Consider the following 24,136-nt stretch of genomic DNA (forward strand, 5'->3'; position numbering starts at 1 on the left):
CTTCTCCGGCCCACCAAATATCTAGGTTAAATTGTCAGAAGTGTCCTTCTCATGTTTGTATATAAGGATGTCTGAAAGTAGTTTTTCTTTATCAGAAATGTTGTACTTGGATACCTATAACAGCTATATCAGGGGACGGGATGGGAGGAGACATGTGATCCAGATCATTCAAGCCCCAGTTGAACCATCGCTTAGTCCCAGAGGCTACCTGGCAATATTTCAGCTCCATTTGATAGCTGCGAGGAGTGTGCAAGAAAGAAATGTTTTCAGACTGCGTGCCATGCAAGGCTAAAAGAAAGGTATATTTTGTCTGTGAACTGAGTAAGATGACAGATATCTAGCAACTGAAAATCTCTAAGCAAGTCCATCTCATCTGTGGCAATCAATTGGTCTTGTTTTATCTAGTATGCTGTCTATTGTGATAGTACAGTCTCTTTAGTCAGAACCACAGGTGTGCGTCTCTCTGTTCTTGCCACTCGAGTTTCCGTACAAGAGTACATGCAATGGAGCACTCAACACTGGCAACCCCACAAATCGGCTGCCAGAGCCCTAAATGCTTCAGGTGCAGGGGAAACAATACATGCATTGTCCCAACAGAGCATTTGATCCCAAAAAGATTCAATTGTTTATGATACATCTGTGATATAAAGGATTCTCATGGAAAATAGCCCATACAGATGGATATTTCATTTCAAAGAAATGAATAACAAGTGCAAACAAAATGCTAGACTTTATACATGGTGTAGTAGAAACAGAAGCGGACACAAACTAAAGAGTTGCGATCGCTTGATTTTCATGGTCGATGAAGTATAGAGACATTAACTCGGAATTGGTTCACATACAAAATTCGTTATTGTCTAATAGGGCATATTATTATTAATCAGGTTTCTTTAATCATATTAGTGCTAGAAAATAAAAATGCTTTCAGCTGTGTGTGCTCGGAGTATTTGTAAGTTACTCTGCAGAAAGGTGGTATGGCTCTACTTTTTTGGGGCAGTAAAACATCCTTATGATTCGGCAGGGGAAGCAGTAATTTCAAATCAATATGCACCACTGCATGTTAATATTGTCAGAGTACTAGGTTGTTTCTACCCTTTGCATTCAGCCTCTTCAATGAACCACCATCTGAGAAGGGGTATAGCAGGATGGTCTATGCTGGCTATAAGAAGGTCCTTTACGGTGCAGTGCATAGAATTTTGATTATAATTTGTTTTGAATGGGTACAGTGGCGTAGCGTGGGGGGTGCAGGGGGGGCCGGCCGCACCGGGCGCAACATCTTGGAAGAGACTAAATCCACGGGTTAGGGGGCGCAAATTACTTGCCTTGCCCCGGGTTAGGGGGTGCAATTTACTTGCCTTGCCCCGGGTGCTGACAACCCACGCTACGCCACTGAATGGGTAACCAATGAACAGTACTTTAGGTGGTGTTTAGAGATTTAAGCACATGAATATTGAGCAGCAGTCTGGCTGACGTATTTTGGGCGATCTGTAGGTGATTGAGAAGATACAATGGTAGACCAAAGTAGAGCGAATCGGCAAAGTCCAAGTAAGAAGAGACCAGAGCTTGAACTACAGTTTTTGCTATGTGAGAGGAAGAAAGAGTATCTTATGTAACAGGTGGAAGATCATGAAGTGGGGACAGTGGTTTTAGTAATGTGGGTGGCAAAGGAAAGTTTATTGTCAAATAGAACCCCCAGATTTCTGGCAGGTTTCACTGGCAATGAAACTAGTACCAAGTCAGTAGACCAACAGCAGGGTGACAAAAAGAAGATAGTTTGACTTCGGTTAGTTTTAGAGAGATGGCGCTCATCTTATAAGCTATGGCAAACAAAAAGTTGTGGAGGCTGGTTTGCGCATTGGAAATGTCAAATGAGATGGCAATGATGAGCTATGAATCATCTGTATAGTAAACCATAAGATCTCCCAAAGATGGGGAAAGGGGCGCTGTGCAGATTAAATAGAGTGAAGCCCAAGGATGACCCCAGAAGCACTCTCCAAGGAGATTGAGAAGTCAAGGGACTGAAATGGTGGGCAAATAACAGCTTAATTTCTGTTACCGAGAAATGAGGTGAACCATTTGACTGCTGATTTTCCCACTCCAAATTCCACAAGTCCAGCCAGATGTATTGAATGGGGGACTGTATAAAAGGCTAACGATAGGTCCAGTAGTAGGACTGCAGACCCTTCATGGTCCAAAATACCTCTGATACTATCTGTAGCTGCAGCAAGGCAGGTTCAATAACATGTGCTGGTCTAAGGCCCTCATTACAACCCTGGCGGTCAGTGTTAAAGCGGCGGTAACACCGCCAACAGGCTGGCGGTAAAACAAATGGGATCACGACTACGGCAGAAACCGCCAACACAGAGCCACTTTAACATACCGACCGCCACGGCGGTAGCAATAAACACCGCAGCGGTAACCACCAACAGCCAGGCGGAAGACAATGTACTGCTCACCCCATCACAACCCTCCAATCCGCCAGCTGTTCCAGGGCGGTACCAATGCCATCAAAAGCACGACGGAAACAGTGCACAGAAGGGAAACCACTCACCTCTCGACACCCAACGAAGAACCAGGACGCCATGGAGCTCGAGTTACGGGTCCTGCCGATGCTGGTCTACCTCCTCATCTACCAGGAACATTACAGACGGCGGCGACGACGATGGTGAGTACTGCACCTAGTTCACAGGGGAGGGGGGAGGAAAAAGAGAGTGACACACACAAGCAACACCTCCATCCACAACACCATACACACAAACAGATCAAACTACATTACAGATACACCCCAACCCCCCTGGAAGAATGCAAGGACAAAAGGAATTGAGTCAAATTAGTGATATTTTAGAAATAGGCAGATATACTGTAGATTTAGAAAAACATTATTTACACAAATATACAATATGTACAGAAGTTCATACATTGTCCATTCACAAATGTCCGTGGGCCACTGGGCCAAAATTCATGGCCTAAGCCCACACTTGACTCCTGCCTCAATACGGAGAGAACACTGCAGGGGCATCAGGTCATAAACACACAGGCACCTTGGGGGATGGGAAAGAGGGGGCACTTGAGCTGGAAGCTGGGACAACGCCACTGCTCCTCGTGGGGGCTCCATGCCCACAGCGATGTCCTGGGGAGTGCAAAGCCACAGTCTCTCAAGTGGGTGGTCTGCCCACTGCTTGGACTTGGGGAGTGCAAAGCCACAGTCTCTCAAGTCTCTCATGTGGGTGGTTTGCCCATTGCTTGCTCCTGGGGAGTGCAAAGCCACAGTCTCTCAAGTGGGTGGTCTGCCCACTGCTTGCTCCTGGGGAGTGAAAAGCCACAGTCTAACAAGTGGATGACTTCTCCACTGGTTCTGGAGGGGGCTTGGTGCCCAGAGTGCTTCATCCTGCCAAGGATAGAGTGAGTGGATGCATCTCTCCACTGGTTCTGGAGGGGGCTTGGTGCCCAGAGTGCTTCATCCTGGCAAGAAGGGGGTGAGTGGATGCCTTCTTCCTCTGGTTCTGGAGGGGGCTTGGTGCCCTGAGTGCTTCATGCTGCCAAGGACAGAGTGAGTGAATGCATCTCTCCACTGGTTCTGGAGGGGGCTTGGTGCCCAGATTGCTTCATCCTGCCAAGGAGGGGGTAAGTGGATGCATCTCTCCACTGGTTCTGGAGAGGGCTTTGTGCCAGGAGTGTTTCATCCTGCCAAGGATAGAGTGAGTGGATGCATCTCTCCACTGGTTCTGGAGGGGGCTTGGTGCCCAGAGTGCTTCATCCTGGCAAGAAGGGGGTGAGTGGATGCCTTCTTCCTCTGGTTCTGGAGGGGGCTTGGTGCCCAGAGTGCTTCATGCTGCCAAGGACAGAGTGAGTGGATGCATCTCTCCACTGGTTCTGGATGGGGCTTGGTGCCTAGAGTGCTTCATCCTGCCAAGGAGGGGGTAAGTGGCTGCATCTCTCCACTGGTTCTGGAGGGGGCTTGGTGCTCAGTGATGCAGTACTTGGGGTATGCCAGTACACATTCACCCACCTGGGTTTCTGAGGCATGAGATTTGCAGGGAACAGGTAGCATGATAGTTCATAGAGGAAGGGCTAGACTCCATCCTGCGGCGGCTAAGGCTGCTAAGTGGTGGTAGTTCCGGTGCAGGTGGGGATGCTGCCAGTGGTGGTGGGGGCTCCAGCCCGTCTCCTGCAGCCTTGGATGGCCACCCAGTGGGGCTTCAGGTGCTGGTAGTGGTGCTACTGTCAGCGGTGCAGGTGGCGGTGCTTGCGGCGGGGATGCTGGCTGTGCTGGCCGTGGTGCAGGTGCCGGTGTTGCCAGTGGTGGAGGGAGGCTCCAGCCCTTCTCCTTCAGCCTCGGACGGCTGCCCACTGGGGATGCTGCTGCTGCCAGTAGTGGTGGCAGCGGCGGTGCTGTTGGCGGTGCAGGTGGCGGTGCTTGCGGCGGGGCTGCTGGCGGTGCTGCACGTGGTGCGGTGGTGGGGCTGGCGGTTCTGCTGGTGGGCACCAGGGCTTCACCTGCATCCTCCGTCAGCTGAAGTGAATTGCCTTCGGTTATCTGCCCCTTCCTCACCTTGGCTGATGCTGTTTTGCCCTTGGCTCTTTCAGCTGGAGGTTTGAAGGAGGCCTTGCTGGGTGGGTCGTGATCCTTGCCCCTGCTGCATGCTGGCCCCTTCTTCACCTTGGCAGGTGGCGGTATGGTTTGTCCTTTGCAAGGGTTGGTGGTACACTGGCTTTCCTGACGGGTGCCCCCTTTGAGCCTCTGGGAGCTGCAGGTTCCACATTGGACAGCCACTTGGTGGCTGAGGTGCTGGGCTGGGTTCTGGACACCATGGCCTGAGGGGAATGATGGGAGGAGGGCTAGGGAACAGGTCAATGTTAGCTAGGAAATGTTTTTTAGACACACTGGGGTGGGAAGAGGGAGAGGGTTTGGGAGTGGAGGTAGAGGGAGTGGTTGTAGGAGGTGTCTGTCTGCTGAATTTGGGTTTAGGTACATGGGCTGGATGCTGTTGTGAGGTGGATGGCTGTTGGGTGGGTAGGTGCTTGCATTTGTGTACTTTGGGAGGAGGGGTCACAGACACACTGGGAGAGGACACAGGGTGACGTGTGTATGGTTGTGGGGGTGGCGACTGCTCGTGAGGGTTGTGTTGTGATGGGTGTGCTGGTGATGGAGGTAGTGGATGAGGATGTAGTGCATGCAGGTGTGAGTGGAGACGATACTGGGAGGGAGGTGGATGACGGGGAGGAGGGGGACACAGTGGAGGCAGTGGATGTTGGTGTGTCTGCATGGGGATGGTGCTTGTGTGAGTGCCTGTGGGATGATGTCTGGTGCTTGTGTTTGCCTGAACCACTCCTGTGTGTTGTCTTGTGTGCATGCTGGTCTGAAGATGTGCTTGGGATAGGCTGGGGTTGAGGGGATTGGGACTGGGTAGAGGAGGTTGGAGGGGGGAGGCTAGCCACAGGGACAATGGCTGCCATCAGTGCTGAGGCCAGAGCCTGAAATGCTCTCTGTTGGACTGCCACACCAGAGTGAATGCCCTCCAGGTATGCATTTGTTTGTTGCAAATGCCTCTCGACACCCTCGGTGGCAATCAGAATGGTTGACTGCCCAACAGTGAGGGAGCTCAGGAGGTCATTAGCCTCCTCACTGAGGGCAGCAGGGCTGACTGGGGGCAGGGCCTGAGGTGCCTGGGGCGAAGGAGATGCCCACCCTCCTGGGTGATCGGGCACTTGAAACACGCTGAGGGGCTGCTGGGAGAGCAGTGCTGGTGGGGGGGGGGGGGTGGTGGCTGTACCTGTTATTGGGGTGGGCACAGAAGTGCCCGCCACCGCCAGGGAGCTTCTATTGGAGGAGGAGTCACTGTCTGTGGTCTCCCCTCCAGTCCTCCAGTCCCTGTGGTGCTCCCCTTGCCTTCCGTCCCACTGGTGCCTTCACCCTCGGTGGATTCGGTCTCCAAGTCCATGTGGGATCCAGCTGCATCCGTCGCCGGTGCCTCTGCTCCTCCGCCAGATGATGCTAATGCACATAAGTACAGGGTGACAAAACAAAAAGGGTAGGGAAGAGACAGAGGATACACTTGGTCAATGCCAGCAACACCACTGCCGTTGGCGTACACAACACGCAGGGAGCAGCCCTATGCACTAGGCCATGCCCAACCAGTTCCTAAGATAGTCACCAACCCATGGGGTACAATGCCTAATGCTATCAGCTGCACCCCAGAAACCCAAAGGACCCTGCCTAGTAGTCCATGTCCACTAACACTATTGGTGTAGGTGTGCCTCAGAGCCTGCCCAACAAGGGACCTACCCTGCCATCTTCGCCCTGGCCTAGGGCACCCATAGACTCTACCCCCCACCCAGGTAACTCTTAACGCGTACACAGCAGGAGTCAGATTCAGTACTCACCCCCTTGTGGCTGCTGTGATGCCCTCAAGTGCCCATCCAACTCCGGATATGCCAACGCCAGGATGCGGAACATCAGGGGGGTCATGGTGCGACGGGCACCCCTTCCTCATTGGGAGGCCAGCCCCAGCTGGGCCCCCGCTGTCTTCTTTGCCCAGCGGCACAGGTCCTCCCACCTCTTGCGGCAGTGGGTGCTCCGCCTGTCAAAGACCCTCAGGGTCTACACATCTTTGACAATGGCACGCCAAAAAACCTTTTTTTGGTGGGCGCTGACCTGCAGGGAAAAGACAGCAGAAAAGGGAATTAGTCACCCATCCGGACCGTCACACTCATTGCCCACCAGATCCCACCCATCCCCTGACATACAACTGACCACCTTACATGCTGCACTCTGGCCAGGACCCCTCGGCCCCACCCTACATGTGGCTTACACACACAGCACTCCAGACATTCATGTACTCACTGGTTTGTCTGGAGGACCGTAGAGTAACGTGTACTGGGGTAGGACCCCATCCACCAGTTTCTCCAACTCCTCTGCAGCTGGGAATGGTGGTATGCTTCCAGCATGTTGGAGAGTGCCTCGTGGAGAGTGGTTCCGTGGGCTTGTCCTTCCCCCCTGTCGCATAGCAGTCCTCCCAGCTTCCCTGTTGTCCTGTTCCTCTGTCCCTTGAACCGTGTGCCCACTGCCACTGACCCCAGGTCCCTGATCGTCCTTGGTTATTGGGATTGCCTGGTGTCCCTGTAGTGGTGGACACACTGCTGATTGACATGGCCTGGGGACAGTGGCATGGGCCCGCTGGGTGGGTGCTGTGCTGGTGTTTCCTGAGAGGGGAGGCTCTGTGGTGATTTGCAACTGTGGCAGGGGAACCGACTGTCCAGAGGTCCCTGATGGGCCAGGTTGGTCATCCTGATCCAGGCATGCAGAGCTGTTGTCATCACTGTGGGCCTCTTCAGAGGGTGGGCTGGTTGTAGCTGGCACCTCCTCTCCGGTGACGTTGAGTAGGGGTCCTGTGGGGATGCAAATGCAGTGTTAATGTATCTGCGTGTGCCATCTTGTGCATGGGTGTGTTTCCCTGTATGGTTGTGATTTCCCTGTCAGCTTGGCCTTGTGTTCGTGGTGGTTTTGTGGGCTGGGTAAATCTCTGTGATGGGCATGCTGTGGTGATGGGTGTCCATGCAGGTCTGAGATGGGTGTCCATGCATAGGTGTTGCATGCAGGGCTTGGTACTGGGATGGGTGTGTTGTGATAGTGGGGTATATGTGAGGTGGTGGAGTGATGGGGTGAGGGTAGGGGTAGGAGTTTGTGATGGCATGCAGGTAGGGTGGGGGATATAGTAGTAAAGATTTGACTTACCAGAGTCCAGTCCTCCTGCTACTCCTGCCAGGCCCTCAGGATGCATGATCGCTAAGACTTGCTCCTCCCATGTTGTTAGTTGTGGCGGAGGAGGAGGGGGTCCACCGCCAGTCCTCTGTACAGCTACCTGGTGTCTAGCAACCACGGAACGCACCTTCCCCCGTAGATCGTTCCACCTCTTCCTGATGTCATCCCTTGTTCTTGGGTGCTGTCCCACGGCGTTGACCCTGTCCACGACTCTCCTCCATAGCTCAATCTTCCTAGCAATGGACTTCTGATGCACCTGTGATCCGAATAGCTGTGGCTCTACCGGATGAATTCCTCCACCATGACCCTTAGCTCCTCCTCTGAAAACCTAGGGTGTCTTTGGGGTGCCATAGATGTGGTGTGAGTGGTATGTGTGAGGGTGTGTGGGGTGATGTGTTATGGTGTGTGGTGTGAGGTGCGTAGATGGTGTATGGGTGATGGTGTTTTGTGCCTTTGTTTGAGTGGGTGCTCCTGCAGTGTGTCTCTCTCTGTTTGCAATCCTTTTTATTCGTAGAAAGTGTTGTGGGTAATGTGGGTGTGTGTGTTATAGTGTTGTAGGTGTGTGTATGTGTGTCAGGTGTGTATAGTTTGAATTGTCCAATGTGGTGTAGTTTTGTAAGTGTGTGTGTATTTTGAGCGCGGCGGTGTGTACAGCCAATGGTTTACCGCGGTTGAAAGACCGCTGCGGTGATTCGTGGGTTGTGATACTTTGGGTGTGTTCCTGTTGGCGTAACGGTGTGGGTTTTGCTATCGCCAGTTTATCACTGACCTTTGGTGCGGCGGATTTCTCTGTGTGGGTCATAATACCCGCAGCGGATTACCGTCATGGTCACGGTATGTTGGCGGCCGTCAGCATGGCGATAGGTGGCATTTACCGCCAGGGTTGTAATGAGGGCCTAAATCCTGATTGGGAGCCATCAAGGAGTCTGTTTGTTTCCAAGGATTCTGAAAGTTCTATGTTAGCAGCTTTTTCTAAAATTTTTGCTGACTGGTAGAAGTGAAATGGATTTGACATTAGACAGTGTAGAGGAGACAGCTGAAGGATTCTTCAGAAGAGAGAGTACTCTAGCTTGGCTATTAAAAAGGATTTATTGCAGACAGATGTCAAGCAGTGGCTAAGTTGGGGAGAGGGTAGCGAGAATTTTAGGGAAACATGGATTAATATGTGATCCAAATTTGGGATTGTTTAGCAGTCTAAGTAGTTGATCTTCCCTAAAGAGAATGAACTCTTAGCAAGAAGATCCAGTATGAGAAATTACCAGAAGATCAATCAGTGAAGGATTGAAATAAGTAGTGGCAGAGAATATCTAACTGATTTTGAGGACTTGTTCATTAAGAAAAAGGGCAGTTCATCACAGAAGTATTGAGAAAATGTTAAAGGAGATGTTAGAGAGGAGTTAGCTGTCAAATGAGGGGAAGGTCCTTTAAAATAGGAAGGAGTTCCTTTATGGGGTTTTGAGCCCTATTAATTTTTGCTGCACAATAGCCAGCCTTTGCCGATCTTATTAACATTTTATAACTTCTGATACATATTCTATACTCTGTTTTGGCTTCAAGGTTGCAATTTATTCACTAGCAGGATTCCAGTTTTTCCCTGCTGTTGAGGAAGCTTTTATGTATTAATCAAAGATGCACATTATTAAAGTGCTGAGCAAGTAATCCATGCCTAAATTCATGTGGGGACACTGACAGCAAGCTATTGCTTTTGAAACAATTTTGATATGGCTTGTTAAAGTATATTTTTCAGGCTTATGCTAACTAGGTTTCAATTAGATCTCAATGCCATCTTGTCCAAACTAGTTGTCACATTCATTGTTTTTTCATATCTGCTTCACATAGTCAAGCAAGTTGTTTTTGTTTATTTCTGAATGGCACTGTTGTTGAAGAAGGCTCTCTAGTACGGGCTCACTAATATACTATTTCTCCAAGGACCTTCCGTTTCCATGAAGATTTACATTAATTCTCAATGGTTCACTGTTGTTTTTGTAATTAGTGAGTTCTGACACTTCCGAATCACATTAAGTCAGAAGCTCTGAATCAATATTAACCCCCTCTGTGCTGAGGAAAACTTGGAGCCATCCTCAGCACCGGTGGGTATGTGCTGAGGATGGTGCCAAGGGTTAGTGGCAAGGCAGTCACAGGGTGAAAAGAAAGAGTTTTTCCTTTCCTCCTTTTTGACGTGGGAGGGGCTGCAATTGTGGACCAGGAATCCAATCCACAACACCACCTGGCCTTTTTTTTAGTTGTTTGGGGAACAGCCCCTTGGGTAAGGGTCACTCTCCTCGGAGCAATATTTGTATCCATGTTTCGCCTCCGCCCCCCCCCCCCCCCAAAGGTGGCTAGGTCTGCTGTTTTTTTCAGCTGATCTGCAAACCCCACTTCTTCCCAGGGGGAGGGATTATTGAAACCCAAGACACACCAGAAATTATATATATATCAATTGTGGGGATTGACCATTTGGGTGAGGGCAATGTTGGGCATCCATGTTTTGCCCCCTGGGGGCTAGTTCACCCGTCTTTTTTAAGCCGATTTGCCACACTGGGTAGGAGCGGGGCAAAACCCACTACACTCCAAGGATTATATTTGATAAATTGTGGAAAGCAACCCCTTAGGCAAGAGTTGCTCCCCTTTATTTTGGCAAATATTTTGGCTGTTTCTGCCCCCTTTGTCAGCCATTCAGCCATATTTAGAAGTGGGGCACAAAGCCACTAGACACCAGGGAAAAATGTGTGTGCAATTCGGGGAGTGGCCCTTCGGCAAGGGTAGCTCCCCTTTTATTTAGGCAAATATTTTGGCTGTTTCTGGCCCCCTAGCTCTGACAAGTGAGTGGTATAGTTTTTGAGTATACAGGTCTTTGTGTGCTTTGTATAGCTTGACTTTTCCTTTCAGATTAGTGTAGATTAAGTACTGGAAACTTTTTGCCTAAAAAAATCTTTCAGTTGTTTATGGGTGATGTATTTTTGGTGTTGACCAGACTAATTTGTATACTGAAGAGTAGTTGAGGGACAACAGTGCCAAACGTAAGCCCCACTCTAGCCGGTGGACTCCCGTAAATCTGGATCAGCTGAAGAAGTTCTTGGGTTTAACTTTCTTAATGGGGTTGATAAGGAAGCCATTGTTGTCCTCATATTGGTCTATTAGTCCCTTGATGGCACCGGCTATATTTCCTCTGGCTATTGGTCGTCATTGATACTTGCTTCTGCTTCGGATGCCTCTTTCTATGCTCTCAGGGCCCACTAACCACCCCCTGGAGACTCCTGCTCCTTACCTGGGGACCACATCTGTGAAGCACCTAACTTTAATCTGAAAACATATGCATCCCAGTAGGGAGACAGTACCTCCATGGCCAACAAAATGATGTAGCCCATTCCACACCATAGGTCTGTCTTTTGTCCCCAACCCAAAGAAAACTCTGTCTATAAGGACAGAAACCAACCAACAGAGGCCACTGTCAGTGCTCAGTGGCAAGACCCAGGCCCCAGGCCATCCAGGGGTCTCTGTTCTGTGTGGTTTCTCAGAGTGGCGAGAGGTAGCCTTAGGTGCTTTGCATCCTTTTTCCACTCCACCTCCCATCTGTTCAGGGGTGGTATCCTGAAACTGGTCCTCCATCCCATGGTCTGTACTGTTGGGCTGTACAGAAGTTAGGGGTGAGTCCTTCCTACCCCGGCCCCTCCTTCCGAGGTTCCATACCCTCCTTTTGGTAGTGTTACCCCCAGAACATTGAACTGTCAGGCCGTTTGTGGCAGCCGTCCTGCTCAGTTCTCCCACCAGTTGAGGTGTGCTATCCTGTAACTGGTCTTCCAACCCAGGGTTTGTACCCTTAGATCTGGGCTTCCGCACCCTCCTCTACAGAGTGGTAGTGCCAGAAAACCAGAACTGGATGGACACTTGTGTCAGCCACCCCCCCAAATTTTCCTGACACTATGGGGTCCCTCTCAGTGCATGGTCTCTTGGTACAGACTAGACTCCCATACTGGTGCTCCCTATGGGAACTATCCAAGCTCTGGGTGTGGGTGTAAGGCACCCTGGGAATCTCTCCCACCTCTCCTCCTACTCAGAGAACTCAGACCCCCAACTTTGAGGATTCTCTACCCCCAACTCTACTGGGACATGTTTGGCTTACTGTGAAACTCAGCCACCTTCGGTAGGGGAGAACCTGAGCCACTCCCTTTGGTTTCACTCCCAAATGCCTTTCAAGATGCTCTTGTACTCATCAAGAAGTCTGCCTCCTTTGCAAGTTCCCTGGTGTCACAGACCTTACACTCCAATCAATCAATCTATCAATCAAAGGGTCTTGTAGAGCATGAGCTTGTCACCCTGGGGGTCTCCAGGTGCTGCAGGGATGCACGGGCCCCGTCTGGCTGGTGATGGTGGTCAAAGAGGGAAGTCTTGAGCTGCTTTCTGAAGTCTTTCAGAGAAGGGGAGTTTCGCAGGTGGAGGTCATTCCAGGACCTGGGGGCAAGGTGGGAGAAGGAACGACCTCCGAAGTGTTTGCAGTGGACGTGGGCTTGGGAAAGGGAGGCTGAGCGGAGTTCTCTGGTTGGTCAGTGGAATGTGAGGCAGTTGTTGATGTAGGCGAGTCTGGCATTGTGGAGGGCCTTGTATGCATGCTTGAGGATCTTGAAGAGGCATCTTTGCTGGACAGGGAGTAAGTGGAGGGCCCTGAAGTGGGGAGTGATGCTGATTTTTCTCGGGAGGTCGAAGATGAGTCTTGCTGCCAGGTTCTGGATGGTCTGGAGGTAGCTTGTGAGCTGTTTCGTGGTTCTGGCATAGAGCGCGTTGCCATAGTTGGGTTGGTTGGAGATAAGGGCCTGGGTGTCTGTCTTCCTGGTTTTGATGGGGGTCCATTGGAAGATCTTGCGGAGCATGTGGAAGCAGGCAGATGAGACGGCATTGATCTTCATGGTCAGTTGTGCATCCAGGATAATCCTGAGGTTGCGTGTGTGGTCGGTGGGAATAGGTGAGAAGAAGAGGGTGGCGGGCCACCATGTGTCACCCCGGGAGAGGGCTTGTTCCCGAAGATGAGGATCTCTGTTTTAGCTTGTGGCAGTTGGTCCACATCCAGGTGGTGATGTCAGTCATGGTGTTTTGGAAGTTGGTTTGTGTGGTGGCAGTACCCTCTGTGAGGGACGGGATGAGCTGGGTGTCGTTGGCGTAGGAGACAATGTTGAGTTCATGGGTGCGCGCAATATCTGCAAATTAAGTCATGTAGGTGTTCAAGAGGATGGTACTGAGGGAGGAGCCCTGGGGGACACCACAGATTATGTCTTTGGGTGCTGAGACAAAGGGAGGGAGGAGGATCCTCTGTCTTTGGCCAGAGAGGAAAGAGAACATCCAGTTGAGTGCTTTGTCTTGGATGCCAATGCTGTCGAGTCTGGTGATGAGAGTGTGGTGGGAGATGGTGTCAAAGGCTGTTGATAGGTTGAGGAGGATGAGGACTGCTGTTCTCTCTAGATCGAGGAGGCGTCTGATGTCATTGGTTGCTGTGATCAAGGTAGTTTTGGTGTGCGATTGGGCCAGAGGCCGGATTGGATGGGTCGAGGATGTTGTTGTCTTTGAGGTAGTTCGTGAGCTGGTGGTAAAATGTCCTTTTCCAAGACTTTGGCGAGGAATGGGGGAAGCAAGATGGGGTGGTAGCTTTTGAGCTTGTTGGGGTCGGCTGAGGGTTTCTTCAGGAGGGGCTTGACATCGGCGTGATTCCAGGCACGGGGGACAGTGGCTGTGGAGATGGAGATGTGAAGGAGTTCTGTGAGGGAGGCTCTGATTACCTTTGTTCCTATGATGTAGAAGCAGTGCGGGCGGTAGTCTGCAGGGATCCAGAGCGGATGGAGGTCATGATGGAGAGGGTGTCTTCGGTGGATAGCTGCTTACATTCAGTTATCCGGTGGGACGGGAGTGGTGGGTTGGGGTGTGGGGGTGGTCGAAGTCGGTGGCCTGGAGATTGAAGTTGCTGGAAATGTCAGCAATCTTGTGATGAAAGTAGTCTGATAGTGTGTCACAGAGGGCTTGGGAGGGGTGTATTGTGTTCTCTATGATGGAGGGGCAGGAGAGTTTTCTGACGATGCTGAAGAGTTCTCTGGCATGGATGGTGTGTGCCTCGATGCGTGTGGTGAGTGCTTCTTTCTTGATCTCCCTGAGTCAGTGGTGGTATCTGTTGAGGGCAGACCTGATGGAGTTGAGGTTGGCAAGGGTCTTGTTGGAGCACCAGTGTCCCTCTAGTTTCCTGCAGTGACGTTTGAGGGTCCTGTATTCTGGGATGAACCATTTGGCTTGCTTGATGGGCTTGCTGCTGGTGGTGCTCTTCCCCTTGAAAAATGGTCTCAGGGCTAGACCTAGTGTCATATATAACACAGGTCGCACACTGAGAGACCAGCTATGTCACAGCTTCTTACCCAGTCTTACCAAAAATAGCTGGATCCTGCGACCACCTCTTGGTTTTTACAAATGTGGCCAGTGTAATATTTGTGAACACACCATAAATAAAATCAAATCATTTTGTTACAATACTGGTGTCACGCATCACATCAGACATTTCATGAATTGCAATACCAAATATGTGGTGTACTGTCCTATCTGTGTGTGTAATCACATCTATATAGGTAGCACAACAGACCCTATAAGGAAAGGTTGCAAGAAAATTTTCGAGTGATTAAAAACAACAACAAAGAGTATCCATTTGCCATACACTTTAACTCCAAACATACCCAGCAGGATTTACATAATATCAAAACACACGGCATTGCCACCCTGGGCGGATGCCCAAGGGGTGGCAACAAGACACTGCTACTTAGACAACTGGAAAGCAGATGGATAATTAAGCTTCAAGCAGTAGAGGAGGGGTTAAACAAAGAAAAAGACCTACATGTCTTTCTGTGACTGCACTGGGTAGTTTTTCTCAATGTTTAATAACATACTAACATTGTAAATAATCTATATCCTGTTAATTCTACATCCGACATATGTATAATCCACTATCTTGAAGGACTGGACATGGGGGGTCTGAATATACTGCCATAAGGATATATGCTCAATATGGGATCCATGACACTGTTGACTATGAGTTACTGTGATAGAACATGTTGTTGTATACTTGTATTAAATGATTGTACACAACATAAGTGTTGTATATAGGCGTTATGCATCGGAGGATGCCAGCAACTCACACTATTATGCCATGATTAATCTCCCCTATGTTAGGTCTGCACATCTAGGCTGATCAAGATTAGATTATTAATTGTTGAAAAATGTGGGTCACAATTGGTGTGGTTCTCTCTGGGTCTATTTATTTCACTTTTCACTTTATACTTTTGACAAACCTTTTTGATAATATGTTTTTACCGCTTGATTCCTCCCGTTTCTATGCTTTTTTGCTTATTACAAGATGGCCGTCACCGGGATAGTCGAGCCCGTACATTTTGTCCTTTCTTTATTTCCATTGTTGTTGACAAGCATTAAATGCCCGTCTTAGGCAGTACGAGCGTCATACGTACTCGAAGTGATTTATGAGCTCACACGGACGACTCTATGGGTAAGGTCTTACCTCCGCCCCTTATTGATTTTCTTAGCCGTTTTCCTTGCCGCTTTATAACTTGTATGAACCTTCTGTATAGTACGTTGCTCCCCATTTCTCACTATGTCTCCTATAGTGGATCAGGAACAGGCAGCTTTTTCGAAAATAGCGCGCCTCTCCTTTTCCTCTTTCTTTCCAAATAACGGACAGCGTCTCATAGCATCTGTATTTCGCAGCTAGGATCCATGGGCTGTGACAGATGACATTGATTGTTTGGCGCAAGAGCTTAGAACTACTTTCTCTCCTCAATGTAAGGTATGCTGGATTTACTTCATTTCAGCATGTACTCTACTCACGGGCGTCGTGTTAGGATACTTTGATATGTCTCAGGCATATATTGGGTTTTGAGCATATTTTTCACAGTTACTTCGTGCATATAACTAGAACAAGAAGATGTCTTAGGATACTGACACATGTGCGGTGCTTCACAGTGCGAGAGCGCACTAGCACATTTTGTAAACAGATAACATTATATGATGCATATTTTTAACACATATATTAGAAAGCAAGTCATACCCGGTTATATTGTCTCACATTTTATCAATACATGACTTTTCAACCGGCCCTTATTCCTTTATTCACAAAGTGGGACGCTATATACATTAAAGATGTTCATTGTATATAACACTACAACCCATACAAACTATTTTATTAGCGTTTGGCATTTAGTTTACTTCTTGCTCCCCTTTCTCCTATAGTTGGACTTACCATGGTCCAGGTACGACCTTTGATATAGTCCCAAGGTGTACCCCAGAATTCAACACACCATACCCTCATATGGGAAAATAATTTCCACTTTGAATACAACAATATGGACATGATTTGGCACAGTTTGAATACCATATACTATATCAACAAGGTATGTCTTTTGGTGTGAATTTTGGTTTCCTCAGCACAATTCTTACTAGGGTCACTGGAATGTATTTATATATCTTTTGCACTTTATGGTGTAATAATTCACTTTTAAATATTTATCCAATTTTTGGAATATAATAGAATTCTCACTACCTGTCTCTAGTACTATAGGGAGCACCAAATAGCTGTCTGGTAACTCACCTTGCACTGTGGCAAAGCTAATTAAACACATTGAAGTGAGTTTCTTTGGCAATGTTTTTGGCCATATGAACTGGTCATATCACATTTGGGTGATAGCTAAGATCTCATACTAGACACTGGAACTATTGGCTTACTATTATATTTTGAATATTATTTTACAGCCTTGAAAAAGTTGTTGTTACGACGAAACACGTGTCAGCTGTTTGTACATGAAACATTGTAGCAGATTTTTTACTCAATGGATAACTAAAGAAGAATAAAGGACAATATTTGGAATAATTGGATGTGCCGTGGTTCTCTCAACTGTGCTCTTCAGGGGGGACAATATTGTGGGTGGCTGAGAGAGCCAGTTGGAGCCGTTTTGAACGTGGCATTCAAGGGTGTCATTAGGGGCGGGTCTTGCTTCTCTAAGGGTGTCGATCCAGGGTGTTTCAGTGACTTTGCTCCAGTTGCAGCAGGGGACAGTGGGGGGTCTTGTCTGGGCTTCAGCCAGTCCCTTGATGATGAAGTGAACGATGTTGTGGTTGGTCCATAATAACTCAGTGGAAGCACTTGGCTCTGTTGCTGACGGAAAAAATGGGGTCCAGTGTGTGTGCCAGCGCTGTGCATGAGGACTGTGCCCAGCTGAGAGAGGCCGAGACACTAATGTTTTCGAGGAGTGAGGTGGAATTGGCGTTGTTCAGGTCTTCTAGGTGGAAGTTCAGGTCCCCCAGGAAGAGATAGTGGTTGGAGTCGATTGTCAGGGGGGAAATGAAGTCCGGGGTGGAGTTGAAGAAGATGTGACAGGGGCTAGGAGGTCTGTAGGTGAGGGTTCCTCGGATGTGGTTTTGGCGTCAGGTTTGATCTGGAAGTCGAGGTGTTCCATGATAGGTGTTGTCATCTGAGGTGGTAGAGTAGAGGGAGAACTTGTGGATGATGGAGATGCCTCTGCAGTGTCTGTTAGGGCAATCACAGTGGATCATCTCATACCCAGGGGGGGATGTAGCGGTGGCAATGTCTGGTGCAGATGCTGGGGTGAGCCAGGTTTCAGTGATGAACATTAAGTCTGGTGCGAAGGTGGGGATGGTGTCCAAGATTTCTGTGGCGTGCTTGCAGAGGGATCGGATGTTGAGTAGTACATAGTGGAGCTGAAGTTTGTGACTAGGGGTCTGCTGGGTCGAGATTGCAGTGATTCCAACATCGCAGGAGAAACTGCAGTTGTGGCAGGACAACGGGCCTTTGGTGGATTGAGGCAAGGAGATGCTGCAGTTGAAGTTCCAGATCCGGGTCTTCGGCCTGAGGTTTTTGGTCTCGTTGGAGAAGTACCAGTTCTGTGTGGCAGATCGAGGGGTCCTGGCGCTGAGCGAATTCCAGGTGCAGACGGGTGCAGATGGGCTTGTCTTTGGTGTACCAGCGACATGCCCACTGTGTGCACCCACTGTGCAGTCCCACAGCGACTGTCATTAAGTAGGTCCTGGGGGGAAGGGTGCGGGGGCAGGAGGGGTGCAGACTGGGAAGGAAACGGCCGGACGTGGGCGTGATGGGGCAAGAAAAGAGCAGGAAGAGTGCAGGGGAGGAAGGGGGGCCTGAAGCAAAACTCAGTTAGGAGGCAGCAGCCAGGGGGCAGATGCAGCAGTGGCACTGTGCTGCAGGTGCTATATAGCGCTTAGCAACAGTGTCAGGGGAGCTGGGGTGCCTGCTCAATGGGGTCGAGAAGTGATCCACATTAAGTAGGTCCTAGGAGGGGCAGGCGCGGAGTTGGGAGGGGTGCAGAGTGAGAAGGAAACTACGGGATGAGTGGGGACCTGGCATGGGCAAGAAAAGAGCAGGAAGAGCGCTGGGGAGGCGGGGGGATCTGAAGAAAAACCCAGGAGGCAGTAGCCAGGGGGCAGAGGCAGCAGTACCACTATACTGCAGGTGCTGTATAGCACTTAGTAGTATTGTTAGGGGAGCTGGGGTCTGTTCAATATGGTCATGCAGTGACTGCCATTAAGTAGGTCCTTGGGGTGGTGGGGCGAGGGGGACAGGAAGGGTGCAGAGCGGGAAAGAAACTGTAGGATGCGGGGGCCTGCGGGAGGCAAGAAGCTGCAGGAAGAGCACAGGCGAGGTGGGCGGGCCTGAAGCTAAGCTCAGTTAGGAGGCAGCAGCCAGAGGGCAGAGGCAGCAGTGGCACTATACTGCAGGAAATGTATAGCACTTAGCAGCAGTGTCAGGGGAGCTGGGCTGGGGTGGCCTGCTCAATGAGGTGGGGTAGTGCATGGGGGCGGGAGGGGTGCAGAGTGGGAAGGAAACAGCAGGATATGGGGGCCTGGTAGGGACATAAAAAGAGCAGGAAGTGCGCAGAGGAGGTGGAGGGGCCTGATGAAAAGCTCATTTAGGAGGCAGAAGCCAGGAGCTAGCAGTGGCACAGTACTGCAGGCTCTCTCTAGTGCTTAGCAGCAATGTCTGGGGAGCTGAGGGGGCCTGCTCAGCAAGTGTTGGTGTAGCCCTAGAAAACAATAACTGAAAATCTAATTGCACAGCACTTCAAAAGTATTTACCATGCTACCCTTTACACAACCACCTAATGATCTGCCAAAATTCTCCACAAATTCCCCCCAAAACTGGTGAAAGTTTTGGCTGTCCCTGAATCGCAACCTACACTCTCCTGGGGGTGAATACTTCTTTACCAGGGCCTCCTTAAAGGGGGTATACCTCTAGGGCCCATAGAGCATCCCTCCCATCACCAGGGATATGACTCGATATGCCAGTTCCCCAGTCCTCCTCAGGACTCCTGTGCACCTCTAGAACTACCTCATATGCCTGAAACTATTGATGTATGCCATCCCCCTCCTTCAATCTAGGCACCACATCTCTGGGTAGGTGGTTGGTATATTTAACAGCGGGCCCAATAATTTTACTTCCACCACTGGACTCTACTTGCTGTGCTTGTAAGTCTTCAAACTACGCTCATGGGATAATTTCTTCTCCTCAAAAGCAAGATTTCCCTGACAAAGGCCCTTTCCACCTCTGCCATCCTCTCCTTAGCCAGGGCTCTGCCATCCTCAGCTCTTCCCTCCTCCACATCCAGCTGCTGCCTCAGGTCCCTCTCAATCAATCAATCAACAAGGATTTATAAAGTGGTGCTAATCACCTGATAGGGTATCCAGGCACTTGGAGGTCCCGGACACATATTTGAACAGCCAGGTCTGCAGGGTCCTTTCGGCCTCTCTGTCTCTGAGCTCCTCAGGGGACAGGGTTTGGGAGGTGGCACTGCTCACAGCAATAGATCCAGCAAAGGACTCCCTATCCATGGGGACCGCTCTCTCCACTGCAGCCTCTGCCCAGTCATTTTTCTCCTCCTCCTTCTCAGGGCCACTGTCCTCTTGGGGTTCTGATTGGGAATCTTCCAGGTAGTACCAGAGCTCTGCCTTCTCTCAACCTGAAGTTGCAATGGGGTTCACCTCAGACTCCTCCCCAGAGTCATCACCCCCATGCCCCACGGTTCTCGGTTCTCAGTGTGCCTTTTCAAGCGTATACACGGCGTAGGGCGGAGACGAGCAGTGGAGCAGAGGGAGGCGACGAAGGCGCGGCGGGCCACACCTCTCAGGGTGGAGACAAGTTGGTGACCCAGGAGGCTCCCCCTGGGCTCCCCTAGGATACAGAAAGGCCCTCAGAGATCGTGACGGACTGGCCGATAATGGAGGCGAGACAGTGTGTGGTCAGTGAGTTGGGAGTGGTGTGCGGGGAGCGAGGAGCGCCTGTAGGTGCGTGGAGATCATGGAAACTACCAACCTGTGGACGAAGAGGCAGATGGCTTTAGCTTTGTAGGAGGTTTGGGTGAAACGGCAGCACTAGTGGCCATCCCCACTAGGAAGTGACCATAGAGCTTAAAGAAGAGGAATACAACGTACATGTGGTAGCGAGGATAGGAGGTGACCCCCGCTGATAGCACAGAGCTGGTGGCCTAGAGACAGGGCCCAGAAGTTGGTGGGGACAGCTCCTTGTCCCGGCAGAGCTGCTTGGGGTGGTCTACGAGAGAGCGCACTGGCTCAATCGCAGGAGGTGCACCCATCACTGGAAGGTGATGGCGACACAAAGATATGGTAAGAAAGAAGGTATCCTGAAAGATCTTTTTGCTGAAACCCCAGCCAAAAAACAGGAACCCACCTGCGGTGTAGGTACGGAACCCGGGGGACAGCAATGGTGAAATGGGGGAGGAAGATACCAACCCTGTAATGAAAGCTTTTAAAGAGCAGCTATTTGTGGTACTCTGTGAAGATCTTGCCACCCTCTGATAGGAGCTTGCCACCACCGTCAAGGAGCTACCTGTGACACTCAGGAGGAAGAATTAGACCACCACAGACAGGAGATTATTGCCCTCCAAGAAAGCAAGTTGGGACTTGCAATATAGACATGAAGATTTAGAGACTAGGTCGCAGCGATCCAGCATCCGCATTAGGTGAGTGCCAGCACAGGCCTCAGCAGGGCCTCTGGAGGACTTTGTGATCTGCCTGTTCCGGCAGGTTGCACCAGTGCCTAAAGATCAAGAAATAATACTGGACTGCACTTGCAGGACTGGGCACCCGTCTCAGTCCCCAGGTCAACCGCAGGATATACTCACATGCCTTCATTACTACAAACAGAAGGAGCAAATTTTAACAGCAGTAGGTGACTTGAACGCTATCGACTTTGAAGGTAACAAAATATATTCATACCAGGATCTTTCCTTGCTGACAATTCGCTACAAGTGGGGCCATCCCTTCCGTTTACGGTATGTTTGGCAGAATGAGACCCGCACTATACGCACGCTGGAGGAAGCAGAATCTCTCCCAGACATAGATTTGGGGCAGAGTGAACCTCCCCCTGTGGGCTCGGATGAGACCTCCCAGGCGGCGCCTGGGAGTCGTAGTCGCTCAGCTCGACAATGGAAGAGGAAACCCCAAAAACCATCTGAGAAGTAAAGCAGGAGGGAGATGGCAGACCTGCTGCACAGCTTAAGGCACAATGAGGGCGCACCTGAGACAGGACCAATTCCCTTAACCCCTCGGAGACAGGCGTAACTGGGAGGGGGGAATCAGTGATGGAGAACATGCCCTCCCCGCCCCATAGGCGAGCTTCCTGAGTGTGAATCACCGGATGGTGGATGCGGAATGTGGCAGCTGGAAATAAAAGAATAGACATGAGCGACGCCGCAGCTCCAAAAATGGAGGACGACTGCTGAAAGGAAAATGACTTGGTACATTGAGATATACCCAACAGAGGGCCTCTATGTGGTTCCCGGGTGGGGAACTGGTTGTGTTTACACTTATTTAATGGTGTTATTCGTTGTTAGGTTGAATACACTCTCTGTGTCTTATTTTCTGGTGCCACATCTAGTACTGTTAGTAGCCGGATCATTCAGATGCAGTCTTTACTCCCAAGGACCCCCCCACTTCAACTTCCCTCTCATGCATCTCGATTAATGTAATTAGTCTTAATGACAGGGGCCTTAATTTTCCGGTGAAGAGACAAGCCTTGATATCATTGCTCAGGGACTCCAAAGGACATTAATGTCTGATACAAGAGTCGCACCTGATGAGAGCGAACTGAAGGAAGCTGAGATTACGACAGTTTGACCAACTGTATCTCTCGTCAGGTCCTGGGAAACGGGTGGAAGTGGCAATATTGTTAGATACATATTTCCCAGGGAACGTAATGGGCATCCAGGCTGAGATGAATGGGAGGCTTATTTCCTTACGCATAGACATGCATGGGCATAAAATTATGGTAGCCTGTATTTACGGCCCCAGTAAGCATCAAGAGGAGTTTCTAAGAGAGGCCATTGGACGGGTGCTGGTTACTGCAGACACAGACATTCTCATAGAGGGAGACCTCAATATAATACCTAATACTCACCTGGACAGATCAGTGCAGGGATATGGACAGACAGGGGCCTTCTCTGTGGGCTTTCGAAAATGGCTGGAGGAGGGTGGACTAACGGATGTTTGGTGAGCACATAGCCTGACACTTAGAGGCTTCACATTTTTCTCAGCCGCATATCAGACTTACGTGAGACTTGACCTCTTCCTGGCCACCATGCGCCTCCTACACACAATCACACAACCAGAGATTGAAGTGGCAGCTTTGTCCGATCTCAGCATGACTCAAACTACGACCCCGAGCAGAATAATACGGTTGTGGTGGCTAAATACTACACTACTCCCAGGCACTGAGGTGCGCTCAGAAATAATGAATACAATTAAATCCTGTTTTAGCATTAACGATACACCTGAGACCTCGGTGGCAGTGGTCTGGGAGGCTTTGAAGGTAGTGGTCAGGGGCCAATGTTTAGCTATTGCAGCACGCAGTAACACACTTGGGAAGGAGAAACATCGGCAGTTGGAGGCCAGGATAAACTGAAGTGAAACGACAACTTGTGGCGAATCGTAAACCATTGAAAGCCCTAGACATGAATGGTGCGGAACACGCCCTCCCACGCACCAAGCAAATGTGCTACGTGGGGGGAATAAGGTGGAACAACTCTTGGCACACCGGCTGCGCGCACGGGTGGTGCAACACCGGGTAAATTCAATTCAGACACAGAAAGGCAACGTCACTACCGACGAGGAGTTGATCCTGAAGGAGTTTGAGGACTTTTATGCCTCACTCTATACAGCGGAATGACTAGAAGCTGGGGCAATAACAAGGATACCTAGACTTGATATCCTGGCCTGACTCTCCAAGCCGATAGCCAATGTTTTGGGCAGGGATATTGCCCCTAATGAAGTTTTAATGGCTATCCAGTGCCTCCGCATAGGCAAGGCACCGGGGCAGGATGGGCTTGGAGCAGAGTTTTATAAACTCTTTGGGGAACCTTTGGCCCCAGTGTTTGCGTGGCTATTTAATGGCTTTGCCTCTGCGGGACTTGTACCCCAGTCGATGCGGAGGGGCACGATTACGGTTACCCCAAAGCCTGACAAGGACCCTACCACTTTTCATATTGCCAGGGGGACTAGACAGGGTTGTCCACTGCTACAGCTGCTGTATGCCTTATATATGGAACCCTTTGCGGAGCACATAAGGCAAAACCAGGACATCAGTGGTATCCCGATGGGGGGTATATTTCATAAAATAGCACTATATGCTGATGATGTCCTTCTCTACCTGACACAACCGAAGAGATCACTTGTAGCAGTATTAGATGAACTGCATGCTTTTAGCAGGGTGGCAGGTTTCAAGGCTAATCTGTCTAAATCTTCTATTCTTAACTTGACTGTGCCAGAGACAGAAGAGGAAGCACTGCAACCCCTCTTACCATTTTTTTGGGCTTAACAGGAAGTGCAATACTTAGGCTTACAAATCCGCACCACACCAGCTGCTATAGCGGAATGTAACTATGCCTCCTTGCTGAGCAAAACCCGTGTGGCGTTGGCTAGGTGAAAGGGTTATGGCCTCTCATGGCTGGGCCGCATCACGGCAGTGAAGATGATGCTCCTACTCAAAGTGCTGTTCGTAATGCAGACCCTGCCACTACAGCCCCGCATAAGATACTAGATACTATAGAGATGTTGATACAGGAATTCATCTGGGCAGTAAAAAAGGGGAGAATGGCTCAAGAGCAGGCCTGGGAATCCCTTATCTGGTTGGTTACCATCAAGCTCCTCAGTTGCGGTATCTGGTGGAATGGTCCCGCTCGAGCAGTTAGAAACACTAGTGCTTATTTGATCAGGAAGTTGCGGGACATCATATCTGGAAGGTCCCCTAGCTCCCGCGAGCACACCACCCACTGATGGTCTATGTATCCCCGG

At 50.0% G+C, this 24,136-nt stretch overlaps 1 protein-coding gene across 3 annotated transcripts in view; it reads left to right on the forward strand.

Moving 5' to 3' along the window:
* C6H1orf162 (chromosome 6 C1orf162 homolog) overlaps positions 1–24,136 on the forward strand; it is a 496,481-nt gene that overhangs the window by 134,681 nt on the left and 337,664 nt on the right. The window contains exon 1 of one of the 3 annotated variants that reach the window (XM_069238649.1): positions 15,222–15,290. The exons of the other annotated variants lie outside the window; for them this stretch is intronic. The gene's annotated coding sequence lies outside the window, so the exon portion shown is untranslated. Of the gene's footprint in view, positions 1–15,221; positions 15,291–24,136 lie in introns of those variants that run through there. 3 annotated transcript variants of the gene reach the window in all.

This window comes from Pleurodeles waltl, chromosome 6 (assembly GCF_031143425.1).
Source record: "Pleurodeles waltl isolate 20211129_DDA chromosome 6, aPleWal1.hap1.20221129, whole genome shotgun sequence".
NCBI classification, from domain to species: Eukaryota; Metazoa; Chordata; class Amphibia; order Caudata; family Salamandridae; genus Pleurodeles; species Pleurodeles waltl.